Genomic DNA, 22500 nt, shown 5'->3' with positions numbered 1-22500 from the left:
ACAACCTCCTTTATGAAGTTCTTCTGGTGTAAAATAAAACACATGGTATTGAATTCCTTTCATGCATCTTTTTTAAAGGGAGAATTAACCGTCACACAAAAACGGGCAATAATGATATTAATTCATTAGGGTAAACAGTTACCGAGGGACGACCTTAATAATTGGCGACCAATTTCACTATTAAACACTGATTATAAAATATTGGCGAAGACTATTTCAGTTTGCCTATCTAAAGTTATTTTAGATATTATTGTTGAAGATCAGTATGGTTTTTTGAAGGGTCGAACCATTAGTTTAGCGATCCGGCAAATAGACGATTTAGTGTCGTATCTAAACGAATATAATAAACCTGGGTTCCTTGTAGCACTGGACTATCAAGCTGCATTTGACACGATTTCCAAAGAGTATATTGTGTATGCATTTAAACGATGTAATTTTGGTGCCGTCTTTGTAAGATGGGTAGAGATTTTTTTGTATAAATCGGAAAGTTGTATCATTTTATGGGCTGGTTATCGGAATGTATTGAATTGAACGCAGGTATCAGACAGGGCTGTTCTTTTTCACCGATGGCCTTCATCCTTGCATTAGAATTGTTGGCCTTGAAAATTCGAAATGATGGTTCAATTAAGGGTCTGCCTCTGCCAAAAGAAACTAATGATAATTATGATATGTTCTTTAAGATATTATTATATGCTGATGATGTGACCCTATTTCTGAACGATATGGATGAGTTAAAAAACGCATTAACCCTTGTTACCTATTTTTCCAAATTCTCTGGTTTGGCAATGAATAGACAAAAAACTGAAATCATGGCCTTGGGCAGTAATAAATATGGTAATGAAAATGAGTGCGGGTTAAGGTGGACTACAAAAGTGAAGATTTTGGGAATTTATTTCAGTAGCTCCTCATCGGTCTCTGAGATTGAAGAAAACTGGACAAGCCGTATTGAAAATATACGACGCAACATTGTAAAATGGTTTAAACGAAATTGTAGTATCATGGGGAAAATATGCATAGTGAAATCTCTTTTGTTATCGCAGATTATTTATCCGTTGCAAGCACTGGTAATACCCGAAAAGGTATTGACTGAGATAAATACTATGTTTTACAGATTTATTTGGAAAAAACGATTTTCAAACACTAAGGCATTTGAGAAAGTTAAAAGAAAAGTGATGTGTCAAGAGTTTCCTGATGGGGGTTTAAAAATGATTGATGTCATTGATATGCAGTCCTCTTGTTTGTTGTCCTGGGCGGCAAATTTATTGAACGAAAAGCAGGAAAGATGGAAACAGATACCGATACATATGTTTTCGAAGCTTTGTGAAAGGTTGTGTTGCTTCCAATCTAACACCACGGTAAAAAATTTTAAAGGATTGGGATTAATTAAAAATGTATTTTGGAAACAAGTTTTAATTTGTTGGTTGAAAAATAAGGACATGATTCAGAGAGCAGTAGGTGGAGACATGTTATTAAGTGATACGTGTTTATGGAACAGCAAGGATATAATCTATTGCGGCCAAACCCTGTTTTTTAGCGACTGGATTAAAGCAGGCGTTTGTCGAGTAAAGGATGTATATGTTGGTAATGAGATTGTGCCCTTTAATATTATGCAGCAGAAGGTTGGATGTAAGCCCACAAGATTCTTTGAATATAGGGTGATTTGTACAGCAGTTAAAGCAGCAACACTACGCTCTGCAAATGGAAATGTATGTGGATTCAACGATTTAAAGAACCTGAGTAAGCCTTGTCAATTTCGCAAATTAATTATAAAGGAAAAATATGTGGAGCCGGTTGTAGTTAAATTTTGGGAACATAAATTTGATTTCAGGCCGGGAAAAGAGCAATGGTTAATGGTAAACAAAGTAACCACTGAAACAAGATTGCGAATGTTGCATTGGAAAATATTGCACAATATTTACCCCACAAATATTTTATTGTATAAAATAGGCATTTCCGTGAGTAATTGCTGTACTCACTGTGAGAACGAAATTGATTATATTAAACATTTTTTTTACTTTTGCCCGAAAATTATGTCCATTTGGAAATGCGTTGAGGATAAAGAAATATAAAATGATTATTAAAATTACCGTAAAGGAAGTTTTTTGGGGGCGTATTTGAAAATTCACAAAGTTCCAAGGCACTAATAAGTTATGTGAATTATTTGATAGTGATAGCCAAAATGTGTGTTGGTATTTATAGATATGGCTCCCCTCTGGATATTGTATGCATTTTTGAGAGGGAATTGTTATATAGAAAAGTTGCTTAAAATACATTTAGATATAGTAATGTTAATGTTATAGTAAAAACATTACTTAAAAAAAAAAAAAATAAGTAAAAATCAATGAAGAAGGATGCTCCCCGCCAACAACAACAAAAAACAAAAACAAAAAAAGGCAAAAAAGAAAGGGTTGAAGCAGCCTGCATGCAACTGAGATTTAAAAAAAAACAAAAAAGAAAACAGGGTCTTGAAAGAGAGGCAGTCTGGAACAGGGATGTCTTCAATGGGCTGTTCCACTGTACTATCCAAAGGCGCAGCACCATGTTAAAGGCGAAGGTGACGGGGAACATAAACATAGAGAGGGGGATACGAGGGGAAACGTTTGACGGGGTGGAAAAGTGTTACAGTATGAAATACTGATGTTTTTGATTATTTTTGAACTAGTTTCTTATTACAGGGCAAACGCCAATTTCAGACTTATAGGTTTAGGTTGATGGAAGTAAGAGGAAGAAAACGAGGAGTGAGAGGAGGTTAGCGATGAGAAGGAGGAGGACACGCAGGAGAAGAGGGGGGGGGGGGATAAAAAGAGCGAGATTAAAACAACGTACATTAATTCAGAAAACAAAACAAAACACACAGACCAAATACACTGAAGCATCGCTAGCAGTGTTCAACTTTTGAACACGTTTACTGTAACCAGCTGTGAACCCAGGACATACCCAGGAACTCTCATGAAAAATGTCATAAAGATCGGTCCAGTAGTTTACTCTGAATCGCTCTACACACACACACACACACACACACACACACACACATACACCACGACCCTCGTCTCGATTCCCCCCTCTACGTTAAAACATTTAGTCAAAACTTGACTAAATGTAAAAAGAACAAAATTGGTTTGGCTTCTAGTGCATACATGCTAAACACATAAAATAAAATAAAACACATATATAAAAAAATATATATATAAAACACAGGGACACACCGTTTTGGGAGCCCCAAGTCTTTCTCCTGCACAAAGTACTTGAAGAAATGTTTAAACTCCAAACAAATGCTGAATTCAATAACTTTTTCGACCTATTTGAAGCAGCTTTAAAGACAAGGAAAGTACACACAGAGCCACAAGAGAGGGAAGAAAGCTGAACGTAAACAGTTGATGAAAACTTGAATGGCAAACCCGGCCTCCAACACGTAAATCTTCTTTCTGGATCCAGCTCGTCGCTCCCTGAATCAAATTCGATCGCTCATTCGCTCTCGAGCAATTAAATCAATATTTTTCTTTCCGTTTTCTCTCCTAGTTTTCTTTCCTTTTCTTCTTCTTTTCTTCTTCACAATCTTGAAAATAGCCCGCATGTAGAGTTCGAGGACTAATAGGATTGAACATGATTCAGTGTATAACGTGACCGGTTGCTTGAAGAGAGAGATGAGATAACGTTAAGACAAAGAAAAGAGAAAAGAACAGAATGCTAGGGGGGAAGGGGGAGAGGAAGAAACTTAGAGAGAGAGAGAGAGAGAGAGAGAGAGAGAATGAGAGAGAGAGAGAAGGAGAGAGAGAAAGAGAGACAGGAGAGAGAGAGTGAGATAGACACACAGAGAGAAAGAGAGAGTGAAAGAGAGAGGGGTTGGGAGGGAGAGATAGGGAGTGAAAGACAGAGAGAGAGAGAGCGAGAGCGAGAGAGACAGGAGAGAGAGAGAGAGAGAGAGAGAGAGAGAGAGAGAGAGAGAGAGAGAGAGAGAGAGAGAGAGAGAGAGAGAGAGAGAGAGAGAGAGGGGGACAGAGAGAGTCGTATTTGAAGTGTCAAGACCAATATCCATGCATGGTTTGTTTAATGGCGACTTTAAGCTAAATCTGCTTATTTTTTTCTATTTTTGTTTTCTAAAAGTGTTTAACTTTTGTTTAACAAAAACAGCAACCTGCACTCATGAAAAAAGAGCTTTGCTGGGTCATTCTCCGTTATTACCATTTAAACAACATGTAAATCCATTAAGGAACAAGACCATCTAATACTTTGTTATTAACATCTGCACAATAAACAAATTCATAAGGATCAAGGTACTCAACATTTTGTTTTTACCAGTTGTACATCATGTAAATCCAACAAGGAACTAAGCCCGCACTTAATTTAAAGAACACCCTTTAAATAAAATAAAAAAGGCCGTTAAAACTTATTTTTTCTGCTCAGCATACAAATCCAACAGAGACAAAGCCTTTAAACTGTCCTTGCTGGTTTGTGAACTTAGTTTATATTTTTCACAGCGCACAGATCATGGGGAAAGAAGAAAAGCAAATAAAAGAAAAATAACAACAATTGAATAACGTATTCACAGTAAAAGACACAAGGGTGTTTTGTTCGCTGCTACGAGTTCGACCCTAAAACCATTACTGCCTCTCGTGGATTATTGATTTTAATTATGCTTAGTCCTCACAAACACGAAGCACGCGCAAATAGCGACATTTGCAAACGAGGAGCACGCCAGAAAGCATCTTCGATTAGAAAACAGAGAGGCGGCAAAAAGTATTTCCAGGTAGGCGCCAACTCGGGCAGAAAAAAGCAGCGAACCAGAAGTGTTCTTCCTTATGCATTGTTCGTGTTCTCAGGGCGGGGTGATATTACAATTCATTTCAGTCACGTTGTTCAAAACCTGGATGATAGCTCCATTTTTTTTTACATAAATGTAGGGAAGATCAGTAGAAACTCTGATTTACAGCATCTTCCTTGCGGTGCAGTTAATGTTCTCAGGGAGGAGTCATATAGAATTTCCTTTTAGTCACGTGATTCAGAACCCGGATGTGCGTCATGCTATTAACAGCTATTGTGTTTTCAGCGTAGCAAAAGGGTCCGAAACTTAGACGAGACAAGTATAATGCCGACGAGTCGAAGACGAGTCGCGTTATACTTGTTCGAGTCTAAATATTGGACATGTATTTCGGAGAAGACTCGAGATAAACGGATGTTTAGCATTACGTCAATATGCTAGGAATCATATGACGTCATGACGTATCATGCTTGCTTACGTATTTTCTATGTTCGAAAGTCTGACTTCTGTTGGGGATTCGCGTGATGAAGACTGCGGTAAATCTGTAGATGATAAGAGAACAAGGATTGTCTCAGAAGAAACGACTAAATGTTTCAGACCGGTAACTTCATTTCAACATTGCACTATACAATTGACGTTCCATGTGACACATTGGAAAGATCGTCTGCTAGAATCAGAGATAGGTCGCTTCAGATTGCAGCTTCTTGAACTTTGCAAGGTTTGTTGCCTGTTAAAGAACTGGATTTTACACGTATCATGTAGGGGAAGGGCTCCTAATATGGACCACTTTTTGTTTCATGCTAATAACTAGCTTGTTTTCTTGCGAAGAAGTTTCATTTTGTGTTTGGTAGTTCTTCTCTCTTTGGTTAATCGTTAGGCCTAATTAGAGTGAATTAGCTTTGATAGATATTCAGCAAAATTCAAACACAGAAAAAAATCACAAATGGTCCATATTAGGCGCCCAGGCTCCTAATATGGGCCTGTGAAGCGGCCTTCACGATTCACTGTAAAAAGCCCCCTATACTTCAAAATAACATCATACAACTTAGTGTGCAAGTCAGACTAATTAAAATATGCTTTAGATTTATCTGTTTCGAGTTGATAAGAGCATTATTTGAAGCACACCAGGAAACTAAAGAAGCATATGAAAAACAGAGTGAAAATAAGTAAAATTATCAACTTCCACGAAAAGAAGACTGTTTGTTATATTTTTTGGAAATCTCGAGGGCTAGTTATAGGTTATTTTCAGCAAGCTTCTTAATGAATTGATGAAAATAGCCTTTAGCTTTTAATTTCTTCGATTTGTTGAAAGTGGTCCATATTTGGGGACTCACACATACTTTGAGATTTTGCTATCATTTTTTGTTTGCAGTAGAAACTCGGGGTCAAAACTGCTAAAATGTAACAAATACGGTCTTTGCTATCATATAAAGCAATTTTTGTGTGACAAACGCTTTGGCTGTGGACAGAAACGAGTCCGTTTTAGGCGGCAAATTTAGGTTTTGAGGTTTGTGTTTCTGCAACTGTTTTGACATGTGCAAGTTATCCAGAGAGGGTGAATACAGCGAATGAAATTGCATTAACTAGCGCCGTTAGTTTGTCAGAACAGGAGGTGGTCCATATTAGGAGCCGGTCCATATTAGGAGCCCTTCCCCAACAGTAAGCAACAAAAACAACAACACACAAAGCAAATGGCATTCTCTGTCGACTAGTCACAGAAACAAACCTGGCGAGGTATGCGTGTACTTTATGCACGTGGAAGAAATCGGAACCATGCGTCTTTGTTATTGCCGATATCGTTTGGATATCGGCAAAAAATTACCAACTTCCGTAGCGTTATCCTTGGATGATCGCAATAGGGATGTGTGAGACCATCCAATCACAGCCCCCGAATTCCCCCACGTGTCTATCAGAATAGCTATTACATAACATGATAGTTCTAATCATTGCTGGCTTTGCCGCTAAACTTGATTGTGTTTCTGTCATTCAGATGAGGTTTAGCAGGTTGACACACAGTGAGATATGCAAAGAGCATTTGATAAGTTTGTTTGTTTTTTTGTTTGTTTGTTTGCTTAACGCCCAGCCGACCACGAAGGGCCATATCAGGGCGGTGCTGCTTTGACATATAACGTGCGCCACACACAAGACAGAAGTCGCAGCACAGGCTTCATGTCTCACCCAGTCACATTATTCTGAAACCGGACCAACCAGTCCTAGCACTAACCCCATAATGCCAGACGCCAGGCGGAGCAGCCACTAGATTGCCAATTTTAAAGTCTTAGGTATGACCCGGCCGGGGTTCGAACCCACGACCTCCCGATCACGGGGCGGACGCCTTACCACTAGGCCAACCGTGCCGGTATTTGATAAGTTTGAATCGTGTTCTTTTTAATTACAAGTTACATACATTCATTTCTAGGTGCATGTTTTCTTAGAAGCATGCAGGAAAAAAATCTCCTTTCAACCAACAACAACAACAAAATAGATAAATAAAACCAATCTACTGTCATTATAAGTTCCGCAAAACTCTCACTATTGTTGCACATATCGGATATATTCAGAGCGCATACGTCTCTTAATTACTTAAAACTTATTCGCGCCTTGCCTTATGTGGTTGTGATTCTCAATCTTTTGCCATTTATTTTAACCCTGCATAGGTTTTTGAAACCGTTATACTAATTAGGAATGTCGCAAAACCAGGCATGATTTGCAAACTTGTTTGCAACAAAAAAGCTCTGTCAGTTTGTTCTTGTAAGCTATCTGAAGTCAGTGAATACCAACAGCAAAGTGGTCCAGATCATTAGTTATATTAACTTTCTTTCTATGCTTTAGAATCCTTCGCATCAATAGCTGGCTTCATTATTTTATTAACAGAATCTACAAAGCGACCTTCTCATTTTGCAGAAGTCATTGACCAATACATCCAGAAATAAAAGTCCGTTTTTTGTTAGGATGTTTTTGAATGATAAATTACCTTCCACGCATCCAAAACAGCAGTGTGGGCGAATTATCTTTTTATTTTTATTTTCGTCTGCGGTATTGCCGCTTTACTCTTGCCCTCTTTGTTTCCTTCCCATTGTCAACGCCATAAACGAACCAGTCTTAAATCAGACATTGTGGTATCCGCCCCTTCCTGTTATGCATCGTAAAGGTTTGAAAATAGATTCTGATGCGTCGGCCGACCACTAGAATAGCGCATTGTAACATGAGCGGTGTCAGTTAGTGCAAAACTGTACCGAAGAAGATAATATTCACAGCCAATCCCACGGAATACAAAAAATCAATACAATTGTGTACTCAAGATCTGTGGTACACCTCACACACAAATATGTGCTGATGGTAAAGGAAAAAGAACAAAAAGTAATAGAAAGATAGAAAAGAACGAAAAAAGAAAAAAAGAAAGAAAGAAAGGAGGAAAGAAAGATAGAAAGGAGGAAAGATCAAAAGAAAGAAAGGAGAAAAGAAAGAAAGATAGAAAGGAGGAAAGAAAGAAAGAAAGAAAGGAGGAAAGATCAAAAGAAAGAAAGGAGGAAAGAAAGAAAGATAGAAAGGAGGAAAGAAAGAAAGAACGAAAAAAGAAAAAAAGAAAGAAAGAAAGGAGGAAAGAAAGATAGAAAGGAGGAAAGATCAAAAGAAAGAAAGGAGAAAAGAAAGAAAGAAAGAAAGGAGGAAAGAAAGAAAGATAGAAAGGAGGAAAGAAAGAAAGAACGAAAGGAGGAAAGAAAGAAAGAAAGAAAGGAGGAAAGATCAAAAGAAAGAAAGGAGGAAAGAAAGAAAGATAGAAAGGAGGAAAGATCGAAAGAACGGGAAAAAGAAAGAGAAAGAACGAAAGAAAGAAAGAAAGAAAGAAAAATACGACACAACGCGATCGAAGCTCATAGTAGCCACTTCTTTGACTTCTGTCAACGTTTGTGATTTATAAGGCATTTGTGATTTATAAGGCATTTCTTTTGTGAACAAGAAACAATTGACAAGTGGCTCTATCCCATCTCCCCCCTTTCCCCGTCGCGATATAACCTTCGTGGTTGAAAACGACGTTAAACCCCAAGTAAAGAAAGAAAGAAAGAAAGATAAGGCATTTGAACCTTTGGAAATTATTACTAAAAGACAGTTCTTTGGGTACATTTTTAAATTTCTGCATTGTATACTCATGCATACTCATACATATCGTTGGGAGTGTTGCCTTTACAAATTATGCAGTGAGATTCAATGTTTGCATGATTTAGCGAAGGCAGAACCAAACACGCAATAGCGATTTACCGTAAACTACAAGCCCTAACCCAAAAGGTTTGAAGAGAAAATAATACGACAAACGAAGAAGTACCAGATACATACGACAAACGAAGAAGTACCAGACACATACGACAAACGAAGAAGTACCAGACACATACAACAAACTAAGAAGTACCAGACACATACGACAAACGAAGAAGTACCAGACACATACGACAAACGAAGAAGTACCAGACACATACGACAAACGAAGAAGTACCAGACACATACGACAAACTAAGAAGTACCAGACACATACGACAAACGAAGAAGTACCAGACACATACGACAAACGAAGAAGTACCAGACACATACGACAAACGAAGAAGTACCAGACACATACGACAAACTAAAAAGTACCAGACACATACGACAAACGAAGAAGTACCAGACACATACGACAAACGAAGAAGTACCAGACACATACGACAAACGAAGAAGTACCAGACACATACGACAAACGAAGAAGTACCAGACACATACGACAAACTAAAAAGTACCAGACACATACGACAAACGAAGAAGTACCAGACACATACGACAAACGAAGAAGTACCAGACACATACGACAAACGAAGAAGTACCAGACACATACGACAAACGAAGAAGTACCAGACACATACGACAAACGAAGTATGAAGGTGCTCCAAACTGTCATGTGTTTGTTGCATTGCACTCTTTTGCAATACATTGCATTGTTGTGTGCGTTGTGCTGTATTGCGTTGATTTGTACTACGCATTATAGCCTCTAGAACAGCATTGTATTATTGAACTTTACGGTATGACATTGCATTCCGTCGGATTCGCTGTTTGTTGCAGTGCAGTGCAGTGCACTCTGCACTCCAAATTTAGGTGTTCCACTTTTGAACACGTCAATTACACAGTTTGACACAGTACATATTTTTACTAGCTTCTTCTTCTTCGTCTGCGTTCGTGGGCTGAAACTCCCACGTACACTCGTGTTTTTGCACGAGTGGAATTGTACGTGTATGACCGTTTTTACCCCGCCATTTAGGCAGCCATACGCCGCTTTCGGAGGCAGCATGCTGGGTATTTTTGTGTTTCTATAACCCACCGAACTCTGACATGGATTACAGGATCTTTTCCGTGCGCACTTTTCTACCAGCAAAATGTTAACACTTGTGGTCAAATGACTTTTTTCACTTGTGTAAAACACTAGTGTTTACCATGTGCTACCGTTTCTTCTACTACGAGTACATCACACTTTGTCATCATTTTCACGAGTTTTCATTCACAAGCACCTGGGAAATAAATCTCATGTTCCCCGGGGAATAAATCCCCGGTTACCATGGTTGCAGGAAGCCCTATTACATGGATAATCAAAAGCAAACCCAATAGAAACGCTCGAGGATTCTTCGGCTCTTTTCATTGGCGTTTCCCCAAACCTAAACAGACGACAAGACACTGCTGTGCAAAGTTCCAAAAACCAACTGGCAAACTGGCAAAAGTAAACAAAAAAACAAAACTACTTCAATAAATTCGTCACAAACAAATGAAACCTACCGATATGTTATGTCTTCTTACAAAGTCATGGAGTGCGTGTATCTGTGTTTCGATACACAGACGTTCGGAGAAACACGAACGTCAAGTTCAAGTAAAACGACACCTGGCACACACATTTTGACCGGTGCACAAGACGTTGTATCGATAAACGAAGCACAAGTAAGAAATAATAATAAAAACAAAGAAAATAGCAACACGATATGCAAACATCTAACAAAACCGAGCAAGCAGAATGACAGGTCTAATGAAAAACGAAGAGGTACCGAGTCGGAAACAAGATCGCGATTCTTTCCTTCGCTGCACGACGCAAATCTTCTGTGACCTTTGACCAAACGTAGCTTCCACATTTGATCGCCGTGCTCAGCTTAATATTTACAACAGAAAGCCGAGGGGATGGAATACCGAGATGAACCTACAGAACTGTGCATCCTCAAACCTGACATATTCATCCCAACTCATTTAATGAACTCAAAAACACAGAAAATTGCTTTCACACGCCATCTTTGATTGCCAGTGGTTATCAGCACGGGACCCGTGTTTCAAAGCATGGCTCCCTGGGTTGATTGTGCACTTGTTTTCTCACTACCAAAATGATGACAAAAACGATGTTTGATGGTTTGTTGACAGACCAGCTTTTTTGTCGGTCCTCGGGGGGCATATCGACTTTTGTTTCATATTTATTGACCGCGGCCTTCGGCCTTGGTCAATAAATATGAAACAAAAGACGATATGCTCCCCCTCGGACAGACAAAAAAGCTGGTCTGTCAACAACCCATCAAACATCTTATAAGGTTCAAACTGATAACAGAAAGCGTGTTCAAAAGTAGAACACTTCAGTTTAGAGTGTGATATTAATTGCAAGTCTATGCACTCAACTGGACTGTAACAAAAAAGAGAGACCTCGAACGGTCTAAAACCAAGAACAGAAGGACAGCAAAAGTTAGTTTATGGGACGTTTAATTATTGACAAAGCAAAACATCTACTACAAGATCAATCTATTGATCTTTGAAGAACACGATCAAGATTCGTTTCTTCGTGCCATCTTTGACGGAGCACACCCAACAACCCAAGCTAAGAGTTCATCTTTTCATCGTTAGTGTTTGTCTGTTGTGTATATCATTTGTACAGTTCAAAGACCGACGCGATAGATCGAGGTTTTGGTACATGCTTTGTGTAGTCAATGATAACACTTTCCATGAACGTATCTTTGTTGCAGCGTACTTTGTATGAATGTCGTTAGTGATACACATCACGTGGAAGCTAAAAGCAATTTGTAACAATCTTTCTGCTGATATAAATCACATGCATATCGCAATTTATATTAAACTCAGATATCCTGTTCAGCTTTAATGTGACAGAGTGGGGTGGTCGATAAAACCTTGCTATGACCACAGTAAATAACAGAACAACAACAACAACAACACAGGAACAAGACAAGACTTTCATAATCTGCTTCCCTCCATTTTGTCATGGTAACTGCGTCACAGGAAATGACGTACACATGAGCATTGGGTGGGCTTTAAACCTTGTAGTCCATCTCATCTTGTTAACAAGATGTGTTGATCGATTACAAGTCCTAAGCTTTACTCGGGAATGTTATTTTACAAGGGAGAGAGAGAAAGAGAGAGAGAGAGAGAGAGAGAGAGAGAGAGAGAGAGAGAGAGAGAGAGAGAGAGAGAGAGAGAGAGAGAGAGGCAGAAAGAGAGAGTGTGTGTGAGAGAGAGAGAGAAAGAGAGAGAGAGAGAGAGAGAGTGAGGGGCAGAAAGAGAGAGAGAGAGAGAGAGAGAGAGAGGGGCAGAAAGAGAGAGTGTGAGAGATAGATAAAGAGCGATAGCCGAGAGAGAGAGAGAGAGAGAGAGAGAGAGAGAGAGAGAGAGAGAGAGAGAGAGAGAGAGAGAGAGAGAGAGAGAGAGAGAGAGAGAGAATACGAATACAAAAGTTTAATTGTTATAGACCATCGGCCCCTTGCAATTGGGGTATTACATAATATCACGCGCGACGAAGGTACGGCACAAAAACGGGAGGAAAACTAAACCCGGATTTATTATCCAGTTGTCCACATTCAAGTCGAAAGTGTCTTTAGTCTGAAACCAATGTCAATGTGATCGATCGCGTTGCCGGATAACGTTGCTGCTTTTTAGTCGACACAACTCAAAGACATTTACAGCCTTTCTCCAGTCTCGAGGAATGTTTGTATAACACGCACATAGTCATGCAAGTCTTTGAGAAGTTGCTCAATTTCTTCTTTGAAGCGAGCCCAGTTCACTTGCTGCCCTCGCCGAAGGGAAAGCATGTTCCGTCTCATGTCCTCCGACGCTGTTTCTGCTGCAAATGGTATCACGTCATACGTTCTAGTTTCAAGCATTACGCAGTCAAACACAAGCAAACAATCGTCCTTTCAGCCAGCAGCATTTTCTTGCCTCCTTTGCTCTGGCACACTATTTTCTGAAATCTATTGTTCCTGAATCTTAAAAGCCCTGTGCCTTGAATATGTGCGCGATATAAATTGCATAAAAAAAAATATTAAAAAAATGAAATAAAAATCCCTGCGCTTAGAACTGTACCCACGGAATACGCGCGATATAAGCCTCATATTGATTGATTGATTGAATTTAGATTTAAGTTGTCCTTTCTTACTCTCAGGCTGAAAGTGTGTCAAACAACGGAGCTTCTTTCGCATCATCTTTGGAAGACTTCAGATAAAGAGAGAGAAAAAGAAAAAGAGAGACAGAAGTAGAGAGAGAAGGAGAGGGAAAAAAAAGAGAGAGAGAGAGAGAGAGAGAGAGAGAGAGAGAGAGAGAGAGAGAGAGAGAGAGAGAATGAACGAACGAATTAATTAACTTTATTTTACAGAGAGCGAGAGAGAGAGACAGAGAGACAGAGAGACAGAGAGATAGAGACAGAGAGAGAGAGAGAGAGATAGAGAAAGAGAGAGAGACAGAGAGAGAGAGAGACAGAGAGACAGAGACAGAGACAGAGAGACAGAGAGAGAGACAGAGCGAGACAGAGACAGAGACAGAGAGACAGAGACATTGCAGTATATTAGGTTACGCCCCAGTCGCAAATATCCTATTTTGTCAACAAGGACAAAAAGACGGCTTAATTCCCTTCACTGACGTTCCTTTTCTACCACCATCAAATTCCCACCACGCACATTTGTTTTTTTGTTGCCACATAAAACCTTATGTCAGAGCTGCAGCCCTTTCAACCAATATCCGAAGTCGGAAATCTCAAACTTCTGCACCAGAGCTTTCATGGCGAGGAATATGCATGCAACGAATTGATAGATAGCCAGACATCATAGCACTTGGCCATCTATATCTCCCACGAGAAAACCTTTCGTAGGAGTCGTTTCAACTGACATGAAAGGGCAAACAAGTTTTGCTGGTAGGCGGGCAAGAAATGTATAGTCGTGTGTCAGTCATGGTTAGCCAGTGAAGCATCTGCAGTTCGAAGGCTGCAGGGTTATTTTGTCTGCCAAACATATTTTTCTACTTGTCTTGGGCGTTGAAAATGTTTGTGTTTGATTTCTTTCAACGCGAGTTTATCGATCATCGAAAGAAGTATCTGCATATCCTACATGAACATGTTGCATGAAACTCTTCTCGACCCCTTCCCGTTCAAACTATTTGTTCCTCTTCTATTTGAAATGTCTTCGTTTTTGTCAGCACGATTAGCGAAAGATGTATTTGCATATTCCGAGCATATTGCAAGTTGACCTTCTGTCCCCTACAGCAACAACAAAAGTGTGTGTGTGTGTGTGTGTGTGTGTGTGTGTGTGTGTGTGTTGGGGGGTGGGGGGTGGGGGAGGGAGTGTGGGGAGGATAGACACAAGTGGAAACAAGTTACATGTACCAGAAAACTTTGTTCCAAGAATATAGCATTTGCATGCCGAGCACATGCATAGAAAAAGAGATAAGATGATCTTGTGCAGGGTGAACCCAAGGCAAACCAGGACACTGCAGATTGATGAACCATTTCTGTATTTCTGACACTCGTATGAATCATTCTAAGAAACTGGGGATGATGGTGGGTGGCCGGGCAGGGGTAGCCAAAATCGGGAAGACAATCGCATGATTGATAGCAGTTTGAGTTAAAAGTACACTTGAACTTAGTGCATATCTACGTGAGGGGGTTAGCTGGCTTTCGTGAGCAATTTGAGTCAATGGCGTCTTCTGGGGAGTTTTGGTTGCCAAGGTCTTCCAAGTCATGTCAGACATCCAGGTGTTTGGTATTTATTTTTTGTCCAACCGCGGGTTTTTTTTGCAATTTTCTGGAACAGTTCTGCGCATGCAGACAACATAAGGGGTTACCATGGAAGCCTTGGTGGGTTGAAAGAGTAAGCTCACACCACAGTCTAAGTGATTGAATGCTCGCGCCAGTCAAGGCTGACCAAGCCGTCGACCTTGACGTGATCAAATCAAGATCATAATCATACACTGAGGTCACAGGGATTTTCTCATTATTATCAACCTCATAGGCTCGCGCCTTCTCTCCTTCCGGTCGTGTTGTATTTTATCGTCTTCCTGGAATTTGGGCGTAACTCGATTCTTGTTTTTGTGCTTTAGACTAAGTAAATCATTTTCAATGAGAAACATCCTCTAAAATACAATAAACAATATAATTATGATGTCACTTTTTGGGGGGTTATCTTTCTGTCCATACCAGGTACAGATATAAACACTCCTTATAAAATATAATCAGTTTTAGCTTTCTGCTGGAAAGCTGTCTAAAATGAGTTACGCCAAAATTCCATGACGACGTCGATTTCTGACCCTTGTCACTAATCAAGGTTGACCAAGACTAAGCCTAGGCCAAAGCAAGAGAGGAATAACGAAAGCAAGCTAAGCTGACCACCGACACGTAACCTCTTGCTTGACTCCCACTCAAAACCAGGACGATCACAACGATCCCATCTTAGCAGACCTGGGCTTGACATTGGGGCGAAAGAAGAGAGCCCTGATTATGACGAGGCACGGACAATCCCGTACATCACGTGCAGAGCAAAGTGTTGGCCTCTCCAGCCTGTCCACACACACTCCAGTGAGTCGAGCACAGGTCGGGTAAGATAAGATGGAGCTCGTTTCGTGTGACACTCAGCTTCGCCACGGAAGCGAGATTTCCTTCGCACGCTCCTCGGAGGTCAGGGAGTCTTTGTTTTGCTATGAAGATCGTGTGCGAGATAAGAACATGCTTTTATGTGTTTTAGTTTCTTGGAGAAATCAGTACTTGAAATGTAACAAAAGGTATCTATTTTTTATTGCAACCCGTGCCGGTAAATCGATTCTAATCGATTATATTTCATTATTGATTTGCAAAAGTTTATCTCGTTATTTATTACCATTTTCTTTGAAAACAAAAGAAGCGGTTTTTGTATAAATTAGTTTGTCAGAGATGTTTAATTCATCGATTTCCATTTTGTCTTTTCTGTCTTTTTGTTTGCTAAGACCTGCCACTTTCTTTGAAATAGAAACCATAAAATAATGTCTTACCAACCAAAATCTCTTGTCCCTAAATGTTGAGCAGGGCGCATAACAACAGGCTCTTCTGTGGCGTATGAACCGATCTACATCTTACCCCATCTCCAACAACCAGCACCTGTTTTCTTTTGCATGTTAATCCTCCATCGATACGCAGTGGGAAGCTGTCTGCGCCGACTGCGGTAATTACAGTCTCGTTGCCCAACTTTTACGGGCCCGGGCCGCCATTAATTGCCTTGTCGAAGCCCCGGATGGAAGTGTTGAGATGGGGGCGAAAATGGGAGCAATGGTTGCCCTCGCGGCTGCTGATAGTGTAGAGGGCTGCCACAAGATCAACGTTCGACCGTTGTTTTACGCCTTGTCGCAACGCGTGGGATGAAATTTGTTTCCTCACGCGAGTCGTTTGTGGTTTCGCTCAGAGACCGCGAACGAGGCAGCGCTGCTGTGCTGAAGGGGGATTCAGCCGTTTCTTTGATTTTTCTTGTTGTTATTTTTTTTAAAAATTAGTTTCGCATGATTTGCTTAATATATTAGCTTTGGATGACAGTGTACGCAAGACATTTTTATTATCTATGGTTTGTGAGTCTTTGTTTTTTCCCAGAGCCAACTTGACCGGATTTTCTTGTCTTTTTTTCTTTTCTTCATCAAACTACTTTCTAAAACATTGCGTCGTAATCCCCCTGACTCACTCTAACAAACACCGCCATTTTCATTTTTCTTCTTCATTCCTGCTTGGATTTAAATATAGTTTTTGTGTAATGCGTTACAATCTCTTATTACTTCCTTATTGTCGTAATTTCAAATCTTATCGTAAACTAATCTGAAGAAAGTCTGCGAATGAAGGTCATCATTGTCTGAATCCTGAAGTCATATTACACAGTTCAACGTTTCATCGACGAAACAGCAGCAGCAGCAGAAACAGCAGCAACAGCTGTAGCAGCAGAAGAAGAAGAAGAAGAAGAAGAAGAAGAAGACCGTACACTCGTAGCATCGTCTGTCCACCGCTCGTGGCAAAGGCAGTGAAATTAACAATCCAGAAAAGCGCGGTAGCGGTTGCGCTGAGGAGGATAGCACGCTTTTCTATATCTCTATTCTTTTTAACTCTCTGAACGTGTTTTTAATCCAAACATATCATATCTATATGTTTTTGGAATCAGGAACCGACAAGGAATAAGATGAAATAGTTTTTAAAACGATTTCGGAAATTTAATTTTAATCATAATTTTTATATTTTTAATTTTCAGAGTTTGTTTTTAATCCGAATATAACATATTTATATGTTTTTGGAATCAGAACATGATGAAGAATAAAATAAAAGTAATTTTGGATCGTTTTATAAAAAAATAATTTTAATTACAATTTTCAGATTTTTAATGACCAAAGTCATTAATTAATTTCTTAGCCTCCATGCTGAAATGCAATACTGAAGTCCAGCCTTCATCGAAGATTGCTTGGCCAAAATTTCAATCAATTTGATTGAAAATTGAGGGTGTGACAGTGCCGCCTCAACTTTGACAAAAAGCCGGATATGACGTCATAAAAGACATTTATCGAAAAAAATGAAAAAAACATCTGGGGATATTATACACAGGAACTATCATGTAAAATTTCATAAAGATCGCTCCAGAAGTTTACTCTGAATCGCTCTACACACACACACGCACAGACACACACACACACACACACACACACACACACACACACACACACACACACACACACACACACACACACACGTACACCACGACCCTCGTCTCGATTCCCCCTCTATGTTAAAACATTTAGTCAAAACTTGACTAAATGTAAAAAGAAACAGCAGAAACATTCAACAACATTCAACAATCTCTTCCAACTCTTTACCCCTCTCCTCTGCTTCCCCCTCCGCCTCCTCCTCCTCTTCGTTTTTTTTTCAACCTCCACTAACAGGAAGCAGCCTCTGCAGACCAGGTTACGATCGATCAATGGGGAGATAATTTGCCTGTACTACGTCGCCAAATGGACGTTGGACCTTTCTCGGCACTAATTCGGTAGCACCACAGATCCTTCTAATCACTAGCCTGTCCCCTGATTATCTTGTGGAGGATCGGTTTGTGTCAACCAGCTGCAGCCTAGGTATCTGACCTTTTGTTTGTCTCAGCTGGTAAAAAGAGAGGTGATTGTTGTTGGGATATGTGTTTGAGATCGTGTTAGTGAGGTGTGCCAAATGACATGTTTGGCAAGCATGCACATAATGAATCCACACGGTCTCAAGGGGAGTACAAACAATAACTAGCATGAGAGGAAATAAAGCTTCATCACGCCGCGACAAATCATAGCATACCATCGGTCCAAACAAACGGTTTACAATCTAAACCAAATAAAACACAAACAATATGGTAAAAATAAAATCACACACCTGTATTTATTCAAATGAGATAATTAACGAAAAATTCCATCGTATACCCCCACCACCACCACCGACTCACAAATCTAACCATTACATAATTTACCAATGCAAAACACGCTCTAACGAGTCCAAACAAAACAAATCCAAAGTAAACTGAAATTCAACCAAACTGCAATACAAGCGCGCTCAAATAACCAAAACAAATGGAACTGTCTCCAGACAATTGAGACCAGAAAAATCAGGCACATGCACAAACTTGCGCATTTTTCAACGTACTGCAAAGCCTGTCCATATCAAACCCATCCCATCCTACACAATCTGAAAACACGTCAAACTGGTTCAAAACCAAACCAAACTTAAACCACCCCAAAGCAAAGCAAAGCAAAGCAAATACTAATAATCTGAAAGTAAGTCAAGTTGTCCCCAAAGAACTCCCAGACCACTGCAGTCCGGATTAATTGAAACAAACCAAACTCAAACCAAACTTAACCAAAGCAAACGCAAACTAACTAGAAACAAATCGAACTGCCTCTTGACAAATCAGTTCAATTCAAAATACACCAAGGCAAGCAAACTGTCGTCACTCCAAACTGGCAAACCAAACACAGGCAATCTTAAACAAATCTTATTGCACACAATCAAAGCAAACGGGTACAAAATAAATATCAACTATAAAATAATCTCGAACCAGTCCAAAATATATAAACCAAAACAAACTATAACTAAACCATTCAAAAATGTAAACCAAAACAAACTCGAACCATTCAAAACCAACGCAATGCAAAACAAACTCAAGGAAATTAAACACACACACACACACACACACACACACACACACACCCTCAACAACAAACAACTCGAAAGTATCTCCAGACAAATCAGACCTAAGTTGTCCATTCGACAGAGCACGGCACAGCGTGGGTTGTGGGAGAGCGCACACACAGACACGAAATGCCTTGGGGACCTATGTCTGTGGAGCTTTGGGTGCACGAGCACATTTCCACTTACTGTCACACAGTCTGTCACCGCCCCAGGCTGCAGCCTGCACTTCTCACACCACCCAGTTACCGTAATGAGGGGAGACAGAGAGAGAGAGAGAGAGAGAGAGAGAGAGAGAGAGAGAGAGAGAGAGAGAGAGAGAGACAGAGACAGAGACAGAGACAGAGAAAGAGACAGACAGACAGACAGACAGACAGACATACAAATTAAACAGACAGAGACAGAGATAGAGTGTTGACACGGAGGTTCAGCTCATGATAGAATAGAACCCGCAGGATAAGATAATTGAAGAGATGAGGAAGAGAAACTGGAAAGAGATGAGAGCAATTAAGAAGCAGGAGCGAAAGTCACAGGGTATTGGAAGAAGGAGAGGTGAGTCGTATGAGTCGTAGAGAGGAAGAAAAGAAGAGAGGGAGAGAGAGAGAGAGAGAGAGAGAGAGAGAGAGAGAGAGAGAGAGAGAGAGAGAAAGAGAGAGAGAGAGACAGAGGGGGGGGGGGGGGGGGAGTGCGGAGGGGGTGGTGGCGGTGAGAGATTTGTAGAAGCAAAGACTACGGAAGGTGAAGATGAATTAAAGTAGATTTGCACACAAAGAGAGTAAATATAGGGGCGGACGAAGGGGGGGGGGGGGGGGGGCACAGGGGGCACGTGCCCCCCCCCCGAAAAAAAAAAGAAGAAGAAAAAAAAAGATTTTTCTATGCTGATTCTATGACCATTTCTAAGTTCAAATGGCACCAGATGGCACCATTTTGCTTCTTTGGGCAAAACAAATTTCCGGGGGGGCATGCCCCCGGACCCCCCTAGCAAATTCGGGCGCTTCGCGCCCATCACATTCACTTTCGATTCAAAGTGCCCCCCCTTACAAAGCAACTGATCCGCCCCTGAAACATGAGAAATTTTAAAAAAGAAAGGAGAAGAAGGAGAGAGAAACGTTATAAAAAAGAAGAGAAGGAAAGATGAGTCGTAGAGAGAGAAGAACATGAACAGAGATGACAGGGAAGAAGAACGAGCAGCGAAGTAACGACGGAAGAAGAGTGTCCCCCACACACGCAGATGTTTGGACAGAAAAGACGATGATCGAGGAGAAAGAGAAAGGAACACGAAAAGAGAAACAAAGACGAAAAGGAAGGACTAAGAGAGGAATTAAAGACCGAACACAGGTAGAACAAGAAATTCCTCCGAGGTAGGAAAAACACCCCCGTCAAAGGGAAATAACCTTCTCAGTTGGTGGCAGTGACTGAGTGAGAATGGTTATTTCCCTTTGACCATTAAGATGTCCCTCTATAAGTCCTTGTAGAATCTTAATCCACCAATAACTCCCTAACCGTGTGTTTGACTGGTCCCAATTTTTGTAAGGACCGTCTCAGGAATGTATAGAACCTGTTCACCAAGTTTGGTGACGATCGGTCCGTTCATTCTTGAGATCTATGTGCGAACACAAACACACAAACAAACAAACAAACAAACAAACAAACACATCGACCGAAACCTATACACACCCCTATATAGGGAGTTAGTAACAAAAGAAAAGCAAGAGAGAGAACAGAGAAGAAACAACAACAACAACAACAACAACAACAACAACAACAACAACAACAACAACAAATCGAGAGGAAGACAAACAGATCATGTCAAAAACATAAAACAAGTAAATAGTAACCCCCAAAAAATCAACAATTGATGGAGATAGCAGGTACCCAATAAACATGCCAGAACTGGGCCACTGCTGGCGTTTTGATGGCAATGCCAGTTGCCAGAACTACTGCCATCAAAGGCCCACCTATGGCCCAATGCTGGCATATTACCCGTATGCACATTGGCAAATTGATGGGCCATCACTGGCAAGCCAGCACTTTGCCAGCAAAAACCCATCATTTATTTGCTGGCTTTTTGATGGCTTGCCATCATTTTTCCAGCAATTTGCCAGCAATTTGCCAGCAAAAACCCATCATTTATTTGATGGCTTTTTGATGGCTTGCCATCATTTTGCCATCATTTTGCCATCATTTTGCCAGCAAAAACCCATCATTTATTTGATGGCTTTTTGATGGCTTGCCATCATTTTGCCATCATTTTGCCAGAATTTTGCCAGCAAAAACCCATCATTTATTTGATGGCTTATTGATGGCTTGCCATCAAAAACCCAGCATTTTGCCAGCATTTCGCCAGCATTTTGCCAGCATTTTGCAGGTTTTTAGTTCCATATAAAAAAAAACTTTTTTCCATATATTTTCCGTTAATGGCCCTTTACCTGCTGAAATTACCGGGCCACAACTGGCCCGGCAAAATGCCATATTTCTGTCTTTACCATTGCCAGCAAAATGCCAATAAGTTGCAGGAAATATACCAATACCACTGATTCGGATAGAATGACGGCTCTATTCATGTACTCGATCTGCACAGTCTTGTTAGCCCATAGATGGTTGTTAGAAGTCTATAAATATGCTTTGTTTTGTCATTTTTTACTGTGAATGTAATAACAATAACAAAACACAGCACATCAATGGACTTTTCAACCCATGCTGGCGGCAAGACGTGCGCAAATAAAGCAAAGGGCAATGCTGTCAAGCTGTACATTAGCAATATGCATATGCGTAATTATCAAATTCATCAGTAAAATGCAATTGAAATGCTAATCACATTTGTTGTGTAACTTATCTGGCAAGTAAAGGCAGTGGTTTTGACAGAATATCGTCATCAACGCAGTTATAGCGGGCACAACAACAATACAGTAATATATATTAAAAACAAAACAAATGTAAAGCTTCCAAACAGCAACGACTCATTACCGAAACATTACAGAAACGTACGCTTTGTTTTCAGTTGCTCACTGTTTTATTTTATTTGTACAGCGTTCTAAATTTCACACTCGAGACATGATGACCAAAGGCAGGAATGTTTCTTGTTCACTTCCCAGTAAACCTCCGTAGGATTGTCTTGATTCTGTCATTTCTCTGTTCGCATCCGCAACGTTGAGATAACGCTTCTTTTCTTTGTCCTGACGTCGTAGCCTACGGTAAGCCATTGAAACTCTCAAGTCCTCCTGCCGTTCACCTCTTGAAACATGAAAGCAAACGAGTT

General features: G+C 40.3%; 1 protein-coding gene and 1 long non-coding RNA gene across 2 annotated transcripts in view; both read right to left on the bottom strand.

The window, feature by feature from the left end:
- Positions 1-22500, bottom strand: part of LOC138966091 (uncharacterized) — a 123319-nt gene that overhangs the window by 54042 nt on the left and 46777 nt on the right. The gene's annotated exons all lie outside the window — the stretch shown is intronic.
- LOC138966346 (uncharacterized) overlaps positions 21649-22500 on the bottom strand; it is a 1539-nt gene continuing 687 nt past the window's right edge. The window contains exon 2 of the long non-coding RNA XR_011455676.1: positions 21649-22475. This is a non-coding gene — a long non-coding RNA (uncharacterized lncRNA). The remainder of the gene's footprint in view (positions 22476-22500) is intronic.

Source organism: Littorina saxatilis, linkage group LG5 (assembly GCF_037325665.1).
Source record: "Littorina saxatilis isolate snail1 linkage group LG5, US_GU_Lsax_2.0, whole genome shotgun sequence".
In the NCBI taxonomy this organism is placed as follows: Eukaryota; Metazoa; Mollusca; class Gastropoda; order Littorinimorpha; family Littorinidae; genus Littorina; species Littorina saxatilis.
Note: the sequence above shows the minus strand (reverse complement) of the source record. Positions and strands in the feature narration are given on the sequence as shown.